This window comes from Eleginops maclovinus, chromosome 23, assembly GCF_036324505.1.
Source record: "Eleginops maclovinus isolate JMC-PN-2008 ecotype Puerto Natales chromosome 23, JC_Emac_rtc_rv5, whole genome shotgun sequence".
NCBI lineage: Eukaryota > Metazoa > Chordata > Actinopteri > Perciformes > Eleginopidae > Eleginops > Eleginops maclovinus.
The window spans coordinates 8,601,324-8,613,287 of record NC_086371.1 but is presented as its reverse complement, the minus strand read 5'-3'; positions in this window follow the sequence as shown (position 1 = coordinate 8,613,287).

Here is an 11,964-nt window from a genome sequence, read left to right as displayed (position 1 = left end):
CTAAAGTGAAATTGGCCAATAAAAGATCAAATGCAATAAAAGCAATCAAATAATATATAAACATAATAAGTTCACTAGCAGCATTTTGCCTCAGTGTTAAGGTAATGCTTTTTAAAGTGAATTAATATATATTAATCGCATATGGCCCCTAGGCCTCAAGACCAATCACCTAATGAGCCACTCCCCCTAATCAGGAGAGATGGCTGACACCTGGGTTGCTTTTCAGTCTCTCTTGTGTGACACTTTAAAATGTTCACACATTACACCCATTACTGATGCACTGACTGCACACTACATTTAGTTTGCTTAAATACATGTACTTTAATTTACTTGTACTTTTTAGAAGAGTGATGTGTGGTCTGTATATTTTGCCCTTCCTAGATTTTTTCCCATCACTACGAATCATTATTTTTTTGTTGTCCCAGTATTGAGATTAAACAGAATACTATTCACCAGCAGCTCCATGTCCTGGTGATTTCATGACATTAGTAATTCATTCTTGACTTGAGATGAGCAAGAGAATTATGCTTTACAGAAAGTTATTGTTTTTCTATAGTATTCTGTATAATTACGAAAATTATGAAAAATCACATAGAGTTATTTGTGACTGACGGTGTGGGTGTTGTTGTGTTTACATGTCACTATAACTAAACATGCACGATGCAACAATCAATCCACATGCCATTCTAACAGTTAGGTAACACAATATAATGGTGTATTATGTTGTGATTCAATTCCCCAAATGTACCTGTGTGAAATAAACATTCATCATAAATTCATACCATACAGAAACGTTTTGCCATGTCAATCAATGGTGCATATTATCCTGCAGAGGACACACAAATCAGGAATCTGGAGGCCATAAACAAAAAGGATAAGAAATACTGAGGCATTCAAAGGGGCTTCAGATGTTGTGACAGGCTGTGCGCTGGAAAAAATACATTCACTGGGTGGTAGAGTTTCTGCATCCTAACCAAGCTTTGTTAACTCTGTTGACAGGAGCATGGAGGAATTAGACTGAAGAAATACCTGCCAAATAAATAGCGAACCCTCTCGACAGGGACTTGAGGTTGTCCTCAAGTTAATGATAAAGACCTTAAGCTCAGCTTGCTATACAAAATACAGCCACAATGAGACCTCCTAATGGGCCAGAGAGCAGCCAAGCAATGGCAATTTATAAGCCTTAACCGTGCACAACACCACAGCAGCATTGCACACAAAGAAAACAGCTACAACGTTTAGCGGCAGGCAATAATGTATCCAGCTTAAAATGAGGCATGTCACATTGTGCAAATTTCTTTGTTGGAGAAAGAATTGTAAAGATATGGGCTTCTGTCCTCGCTGCAAACTCAGTCACAGTTAGGTGTTTACAATAAAGGACTCTCCGGACACAACTGCAGGAAAGTTTCAGCTATTCCTCCCTGTAATAGGAAACTCATCTTTCAAGACGCTTGCATTGTGATTCATGAAAATGACCAATTCTCTTAAATGCTACAGCTCCCACGGTTGGTACCACAACAACAGTATAGAAATCCTAATAAATTCAGAAGTGATGAATGCCTTAATGAATGGACACAGAGCGCTATGTTCATTTTCCACATTGTGTTTGGGATTTGGTTTCTCCCAAAGGCTCTTGGGCCTAAACTTAGATTCCCAATTTGTCATCCCAATGAATATAAAATATAAAATGACATTATTATCAGCTATATCGTTTGGATGACACCATTTTGGGCTTCATCATGGAGCAACCTTCTCTTACATTTCTATTTTAGAATGTATATAACAAGAATACAAGAGAATAACACAAATGATAATCATTACAAATCCACCAATTACTTTCAGAATATAGCTATACAACATATTTGAGCCGTTGGTCAGTCCTGTGCTCTGGGTAACAATACGTAATTGTTTGATTGAAAATGTTGGGAAGTATAAAATGGTTGAACATGTTCAGCATTGCAAACTTTTTTCAAACTTTGACTAAATCTTATACATCCACTTTGTTTGGATTTTCAACAAAACACAAGAAACACAGTGTTTGTTCAATCAACACTGGCCTGACGGTGGCACTACAGCGTTTTGTTGTCAGAGCTCCAAAACCTAAGACTCTCCTGAGCAGTTTTGATCATAATTTGACCAACAAGTTGGAGAAAATACAGTTTTTCTCAGTCTTAAATGCTAACTAAATTTAATTTGGCTAGTTCAAAAAATGCCTTTTATCTTTTGTCTTTGAAAACCATTTGGTGAAAAGCAAGTAAAAGCTTTAAACTCTTGGAAAATTATTGATTTGTCGGAATGAACTTGGAGAAAAGAGAGTCACAGGCCAAAGTGTGGACCTACAGAAGAGCTACAACATGATCCCAGAATGCATTCCTTAACACTTCATAGGACATTATATTGACTAACAATAGCTTCCTTGAGACTTACCGTACCTGTACCTAATCTTCAAACCAATTCGTTATCCTAAAACGTAATGATTAACAGCTCTTATCATGAGGAACCAGGATGTGTGGCTAAAGAGCATCTGTCCAGACTGTGTACATTGGGAATTCAGCTAAATCCATCCACTGCACTTAACTACATTTACCTATGTGAATGCACCGAGTTCACTGGAAACAAAAAGCTGAGCGCTGATTTAAATCCCCATGAAGTTAAGTTGAAATGTCCTGCTGTTGCTCATCAATGTCATATAACCTGTCTGAGGGATCTGCAATATCTGTGAACAGCACAATTAAATGCCATAGGAGATTTCTTTCTGTGTTGAATCATATCTCCTTCAGAATGATATAACCAAACTTTACACATTTGGAACCTGTTTGAGAACTCCTATCAATACGATAATTCATGCAGCCTGCTATATGCTTTGCTTTAAGCAGGTTTACTTAATATCGAATTAGGACTTTAAGGTTTGACAAGAGAGATAAACGGATATTCAAGTTGTATCCAGCCGTTCCTGCATAGTTGCTGTGCTGTCTGGAAATAAAAAGAGAATTTGAAAGTTTTGAGCCTCTGCCTCACTTTCTTACAGTATCTGGATTCCCTATATCTTAATACTGTGATGCAATCTGGCAGCGAGCCTTCTCTGCACCACTGACAGACAGAAAATAGCCATAGCCTTTGTGGAAAAAGTGAAGAAATTCGTTGACAGGGTTTCACTTTACTGAGCTGGGAAATTTGCTGGACTTCTGCAATCAACGCCCTGAATCTGCACGGTGCCATCAACCTCCTGCAACATTTATGATAACTGCCTCGCCACAGTTGAGTTTGGAGCAGAGTACGGTCACAGGACTACTTCTTTTTTTACAGTACTACATGAAATGCGGTGGCGAATGCTGTTGAAAGTTGACTTCTAATAAAGGATGGGAGTTAATAAAGGAAGGAAGTTTTGGAGGTTGATTGTTGAGTAGTACGCAGAGGAGGTAAATATTGCATATGGTAGATTTTTGAAATTATACACTTTCCTCTGAGTTCTGCCCAATAAAATACATGCATACATTTTTGAAAAGGTAATTACCACAGAATATGGCAGACCAAATTGTAGATCATTTACGTTAGTCTGTGAGGAGGCAGGTAATATAATGTGTTCTTCTCCCTGCTTCTTTTGGATCATGCAATGTGTATTATGTTGTTTAAAATGTAGCATATATTTGTTGTAAAATGTTTAGTTTGAAGCCGGTCAAGAAGTGAAATATAATAAGTTAAAATGTAAGCCATACAATGTTATGATTAACCAACATTTTCAGATAAAAAATGATCTGTAAACAGTGTATCTTTTTAAATGAGGGGATATGAGGCGGGGTGATTCCCAGGACACCTGAAACGTACACTATGTAGACTTGAGAGTTTGACATGCTACTGCGACATTTGGAATGTTTCCATGTTCACTTTTGCCCAGTCACACCATATCTACTGTCAATATGAACCCTCACCATGCTGCAAAAATGTGAGGGTACTGTTCAAAATACATTTGGTTATCAGCCTCTTCCGTAGGGATTTTTAACACATGTGCAACATCTGGTTATGAGAAACCATTAAAGCTATTTAATTGAATGCAAATATCTTGATATGAACTCTCTGTATATGACAGTTCCTTAAATGAAAGTACGCAACAAAAAGCAAACTATATGCATAATACACCGCTAGCTGTTTGTCAACAGTATGTTTACCGGTTCATTGCGTTCCTTTTCCCTTGATGACACTTTAAATGTTACAGCAGATAAATGCAGAGCACAGCTTGTTTGTTTCTTTTGTTGTCAAATGCCATTAATATTCATAAATCAGTCAGTTAGCATTGCACATCGTAATTACTTGGCATTTATTAGAATGCAGGGTTTTTGTTATTTACATAATGCAACTGAAGAGAGTCGCACACATGTAGCAGGCTCTGCGTTTGTGCAAGAAAATTGACATTGCACACCCCACACATGGAGGCACCGGCATTAATCATGCAGGAGGTCATGCATCTGAATGTGTTACTCCCCTATAGTAATCAGTGTGATGGGGGGAGGGACTGAGGCACTTGGATTAGAGTCTGCATTTGTAAGAGACATTCAACATGACAAATCAGTTTGCCTATGCTCATTTGAGGGTTCTTTTCCCCAAACATTGATTTTCTAGTCGTCGTTTTCGGTGCTGCTGTGTGTAGTTAAATTTGACTTCAAGAACTTTCAGTTTTCTTTGTTCAGTTTTCTGCAAATTCAATGATTTTTCAGATTTGCCAAATCAGAAACAACTAGTCAATTAAGTCACTGCACTACAGAATGATCTTTGTTGCCATATTTCAAGCGGGTTCACAATTGATTTTTTTCAACTTTCAAATATTGTTATTTGAGAAGCTAAAAGCAGTTTTAAAGTATCCCAATTGTCTAATTAGTGTTTATTAGTAATGTTCTGCTTGCCTCATCAAAGAATATGAAGCAGTTTGTTTCAGTTGTCTGCTGTCTTTCTGCTTCCTGTTTGAGATGCTGCTTCTTCTTTAGACAAAACCCCTGACAGTAACTTGGGGAACAGAGCTCACAGGCTGACAATCAATTAGGTTTAATAAGGGGTCAGCCACGCATTGAGTGAGCCCTCAGTGGCTGTCACTGCTAATTTTCCAAAAATGTTTCCCTGGGATCTTGATCAAGCCATGCAGCAAGGATCAAACGACATTAACTGAAGACTGGTGTATTTTCATTGACACTGGCACACTCAACTCAAGTTCATTCAGGGTAACTGCAGTTATACAGCAGACAATATGTATATTGCTATTATTATTCAAAGTTGAATGATGAGCTGGGGCAGGATTCGCCATAAATGATAGTAGTTAAAAGGTGAGTTAAAGGCAACATGCTAGAGAATGACTCAGATTGCATCAAAGAATGAGTTAAACCTTAACATTTAGGTTTTTTTTGGGGTCGTAGGTCTAGGTACACCCAGCAGTTGAATGTAGGATAAACAACAAAAGTAAAGCTGTAGCGTAGTTCTAGCTCCATGCAAGGAAATACTTCTAGTGATAATGTTACCGGGGTAACTAAGTACATTTACTCAAGTACTGTACTTTTTTGAGTATTTCCATTTTAAGCTACTCGTACTTATACTCCACTACAACACAGAGGTAAATGGTGTACCTTTGCTCCATTAGATTGATTTTATACTGTAGGAAATGTTCTTTCATTCTTACAGTACCTTTAAATACTTTGCAGGTTTGGATAAACCATGTGAAATATGATCAACACTTAAATAAGACTTAAGTTACACCTGGAGTGAATTCACAAGCTACCCTGCAGTATACAAACTCATTAAAACTAGCAGCACCTTTACCAGCTTTGATATATCAATGCATCAGTAATATAATCAGAACATACCATATACAGCCGCGAAAAAAATAAAGAGACCACTTCAGCATTATCATTTCCTCTTGATTTATTATTTATAGCTATGTCTTTGAGTTATATATGTTTTATGCATCATATAAACTACTGACACTTTTCCCTCTATGTTGGAATTCAACAGACACTGGAATGGCTGCCACACATGTAGAGATAAAGATTTAACATTTGGAGTGGTCTCTTAATTTTTTCCAGAGCTGTGTGGTTCTGAAATTGACCAATTTGCATAATAAGTACTTTTACCTTTGGTACTTTAAGTATATTGATGCTAGTACTTTTGTAATTTAACTTGGTTAACATTCTGATTGCAGGAATTTCACTTGTAACAGAGTATTGCCAAACTCTGGTACTTCTACTTTGAATGAAAAGATCTGAGTACTTGTACCGCCTCTGCAATGCTAACAGTAGTATGCTAACATGCTCATTTAACAGAAGACCTTGCGAATAGGCTGATTGTGGATTTTGGTATCAATACAAACGTTAGCATAGTGTAATTAGCGGGCCAAAATGTACATTTTACAACTACTAATGTTCACCTGACTCAACACGGGAAAACCATTAGTAGGCTATTGCAGGTATTTGCTCAAAAACGAAGTATTGTGAGTGCTAAAATACAATGGTTCCTGCGGGGCCTTTCATATTTGTACCGAAGAGTAAGAACAACAACCGTAAAGGTAACGTCTATGGCCTCTGACATGTGTAAAACATAATAATAAAATAGTCTGTGGAATAAAGCTGCAGCATGTCTTCTGAAAAACTTCCACACACGAAGTTCTGAAAACCAGTCATCAGTGGGGTTGTGTCCGAGAAAGTTAACACGGTCTAACTTGATCTATCCCCTTCACATGTTCCCTTCACATGTTTATAGGAAACAATGCCCTACCTTCACATCCCGCAGACCGTCAGTGGAGCCATGTTCCTGGCTGGGCTGCTGTTTTGGGGGGATTTTAAGTCGGACCAACAACAAGACGACGCCTTTTTAAATGAGGTTGATCACCATGGAAACCGATAATACGTGTAAACAGCACTCTATTTAATCAATGAACTTCTAGAAAACCAACAATAATGACATGGACAAAAGCGCTATGTTTATAAGTAGGCCTACTTCCATCTACTTCTCTATGTTTCTGGTCATTGTAGCCTTCGTTTTACTCCATTACTTATATTTGACAGCTGTAGCCTGGTTATTTTGCAGATGAATAATTGAAAAGTCTAAAAGAAATTATAAAATGAGTGTGTAACCAAACAGTAGAAATAGTATATAAGTATTATTATTATTATTGTTATTTTTTGCAATAACATACTTGTACTTGTAATTTCAGAAGGGCTACTTTTTATGTCAGTTTAAATTACTTTGCTGATTTTGATTAATTTGATCAAATATAATATGTGATTCTGGGCCATCCTGCTTAACACATACTTTTACTTTTGGTACTTTGACTAGTTGCCAGGTTCTTCTTCTTTACTTAAGTATTCAGATTGTATGGTAGCTTATACTTCAACCTCTACCATATAAACACCAGGCTGACTTTGAATGCCCTGAACATTTCAGAGTTATGCATATGATCTCCATGCTGTCAAATCAATCAGCTGACTGTCACTGTTCACTTCATCCAATCATCTTGTTGCTGTCAACATTTTAAACTGTTCATGTCTGGGCTCCTTTCAGCTGTCATGTCAGCGCAGCCTTCATCTCCCTCACCTGCTCCCCTCCACCTCCAGCGCTCATCATATCCAGACCCTCGTTATGATTCAGGAGCTCATCCGATATTCTGCTCAAAGTCTCATCCAACCATCCTGAGCAGAAGACGTAACTCCAGGAAGAGCTTTCATTAGAAATCAAGTCATCTCCTTGTTGCAGTTGCAGAAGTATTCAGATCCTTAGCTTGAGTAAAAGTACTAATCCCACACTGAAAATATTTGACCTGCGTACAGAACCTTACTTAAATTAGAGTTTTTAAGTATTATCATCAAAATAATCAAAGTAAGCAATTCATCTGAAGTGAAATGTTCCGCGTCAGTGTTTTCAATAAAACATGATGTTTTTGTTTGGATATTACTACTGCACAAGTGGTTTTTGCATTTTACCGCTGTAGATTTTAAAGTTTGTAATACTTCAATATCCTACTGCTCAGAAAAACATTCAACCTTCAGCTCAAACAGCCTTTAGAAATGTTGAGGTACAAGGAATTGTATCAAGACTTGTCACCTGAAAAGTTACTAAAGCTGTCAGAAAACTGTAGTGGAATAAAAAGTACAACATTTCTCTCTGAATTATAATGAGCTAAGTATAGAGTTGCACAAAACTGAAATACCACAGTAAAGTAAAAGTACCTTAAATTGCAGGATTTGAGCACCTTTACTTATATTCCACTCTATTTTCATTCTGGTTTGGTGTAAATAATCCTTGAGACTGTTTACCTCTGTAAACAAATACTGTGGATTCCAACACTGAAATTACACCAATAATATGTTTGATCTTTTCTATCATTCTGTAATAATTATAAATAACTTGAAATCTGATGAACTAATCAAAGTTCATTCACAAAATGCACTGTAACTGTAGTCTCATTTTATCGCAAGGACCTCAAATCTGAAGCACAAATGACAAAAGTAAATATGAAAGCACACGCTGCAAAACATCATTAATACAATGTCTAATGACAGAACCTGTGTGCTAGAGCAAAGGTCTCCAATGTTTTTCAGGCCAAAGACCCTGAGCTGAACGTACCAGACTACAGATATTTAAACTCCTGTGTTCAATAGCATGCCTCAAGTGCCATGTATAAACTGTAACAGCTAACATTTCACCATTATTCTCTGATTCCGTTCTATTGTTATACCTAAAATAAAACTTTTCTTTAATAAGTTTCTGTTGTGCAGATAATTGCTGTCCATGCAAAGCAATTCTTCTGTAAAAGGTCACTGGATTCACAGCTGCGTGAAGAGTGGCCCTCGCTCATTAGGAGAGTTTTACTATCCCATCTAACCTGGCATGAGCTTCATTGAGCTGGCACCTCAGATCAAACACACCGACCAGTCCTGCTGCTTTCACCAACTCACAGCCCAGAATAATCTCTGCTGGACCTGGCGGCAGAAGGATCACTGGCCAAGACAATTTATGAGAGTGAACAGAATTTAACAACACCAGTTTTTTTTTTGAAGAAGAATCCCATGAATAGATTCCCCAAAAAGACCCTATGGTTCCCCTCTTTACCCTTCCTCTCACCTGTGAGCTCTTATATTGATGTGGCAGAGCCTGCTTACTGCGTGCACATACCTTATGGACATTCGTGGCTGTGCTTCCCTACTTTATAAGGAGATCTATGTACAGTATAGGAGAGAGGAGGAAGGAGAGAGACATTGAACTAAACAGTGAGATGCACTGTGTCATACTCCACTGAAATCCGCAGCTTAATATTCAGAGCCCAGACACCCCGGAGAGCAGTGTAAAGCAATTATTACAACACTTGCCAGTCATTCAGCCTGAAAGTGCATGCAATGCTCTGAGCATACCGAATGGCAGTAAACAAAAAAACATTGTATGAAACACGATTTGCTACCTGCCAAACTAATAATCCTCAAAGAAATAAAAAATCTCTTTAGTTCTAGTTTTTAATATTCCATAGTTTTTGGTTCCTTAGATGTCCTTCCAAGTGCCTGCAGGCAAATGTTTCTGGAACTGTGCTGCATATCGCTGCTGCAGCACTGGCACCCTGGAAACAGAGTAGATTTTAGGAGCTTTAGTGCATACATAAATTAATGAGGACCGTGGAGCTTTTTATTGGGATAGAAACCCGCTTCAACATGTCTCCCAGCGCCGTGGCCATACACCCGCTGTCAATGCAAATCACCCCCGGGGCTGGCCCTCTGGATGACTGAGTGCAGGGGAAGGTGTAGCTGCTGTTGTGCTCAATAGGAGGAGCTGTTGACTCACTACTTTATGTCAATGAGTTTTTGGATTTTTATCCAGTTGAGACCTAGATATTTGGTGATTTATCTGGGGACAGACAAAGGAAACCATGCTTTTGAGAGAAGGCAGTTTGTCAGACTGTGACTCTACAACTGAAAACCTGTTGCTTCATGACCAGTGTGGACCAGATTTGAAGTGATGACCCTCTGTTGTCCACTAATCCACTTTCTGTTGTGATCTTATTATGGACCACACACAGCTAGCATCCTCTCACCTGCTTGCTCAAGGGAGGCCATAATCATAATGAGGTAGATGAGGATGCCTTAAGGAAGCCACATGAGAGGAAAAAGTAATTAAGGGTATTTCAGGCATCATGATATTACCCTAAAGAATGTGGTTATCTCCTCATGTCCTATTACATCATCAAATGTGATGTATTTACAATGTATTCAAAGAAATCCCACTAAAATGACATCTGTATATTTAAAATTCAGCTCAGTATTTGATTTGATCTCCCCTCGTGACTTCTTTACGGCGTCTTCACTTGTGGCGCGGTAAAATGACTCCCTTACAGAGCTTTCCTTTGCATTCACCTTGAATTGAATTAATGAGGAGGCTCCTCACTGTGTCGCAGCGAGGAGAAGACAACAGTGAATGGAGAGCGGCATTCACCAGGGACTGCTGCTGGATTTAATTAGTCCGTGTTTACCTCCTTGTGTGATGCCCGAGAACCTGATGCACAATCCCAAGCATGTTTGTGCGTGCAAACTCACACACACATACACACACAGCTGTAAAAGAGACAAATTGCAAGTGCCTGCAGTAAATCAGTGCGTAGGAAAAGCAACTCAGTTGGGAGGAAACGCTAGACGGAAAGCAGCTTCTGAAAGAAAAAGAATGCACCATATTAGAGTTTTGTTGATGTCAGGGGGAGCATGAGAGAAACTAATGAATGGGAGTGGAGAGGCTGGTGTGAGGTGTGCTTTGGGGATGTTCTGCTGAGATCTTACACTGTGAAGAGGAAGTGTAGCGATGCACAACTCAACACAGGCAGCGCCTCTCACCATCCCAGGTGCAAGGCAGGCAGGCAGAAGCTGAAGAGCTATGGATTTGCACTTCCTTATCCATAGTAACGTCTTCAAAATAACTTGAAATGTCTCAAATAGATAGAGACAACGTTGATATTTGCTCCAACACATTGCTATGATAGCATATAACGATATAAAGTGCTGCATTAGAGCTTAAGCATTCAGTCTCTGTCTTAACCACGCTCGACAGAAGCCTACAAGCGACTGGGTTGGAGGTTACATTCTGTATTTACGGTTTACTTTCCAACCATGAAACCCTCTTTCTTTCCAAACCAATGCTGTTAATAATGGATACATGCACACGGAAGGAATGCCTTGTAGGGGCTTGTAGTCAAAACATACTCATTCCACATTATTAATTCAGGTACAAGGTGTAGTATGCTGACAAGTGCCTGAACGCTTATTTTTTTTCGAATGCAATGACTGGAGGAGATGGAGGAGGCCGTTGAAAGCAAATCATGTCTAATCATAATCCTTTGTTTGTCAGAGCGACGAGAGGACGCCGCCGAATAGCCCAGTGGCCTCGCATTAAGAGCGCTTCACCGGGCTTCTGGGAGGAACCTCCACTACTGGAGAAAGAAATGTCTCTCAGAAGAGAGTTGTATAACCACTTAATATATGGATCCAGGAAAGTAGCACACACAAACATGTTGGGCACACACCTTGATGAAAGCAGCACACAACAATAGCCTCACCAATTAAACATCATTAACATGATCCCTTAGGTGTGTTTCCCTGTAAAATGTGGTGCCGCTGTGCTTTGCCTTCAGACAGGCTGAGAGATTAATTTGCTTTTCAAAGACAGAAATGGCCTTATGTAAGCTTCTAAAACTAGCCTTGAGTGCAGCTATTGCAGGAACAAAAACAGGTAGACATCATAAAAAATAATGCCCTTCATGCAAGAATAGGCACAAAACTTAAATGTGGACCACTTATCTCTGTGCAGGTGCGTCTCGCTTTCAGGATTAATAGTGAAGGTTGGCAGGATTAAAGATGTGGGATCCAGAAACATACACACAATTATTTTACAGCAGCTTCTCTGAGTATGTGATACTCCAACAAAAATTAACTGAACCTTTTTTATATACTCAAA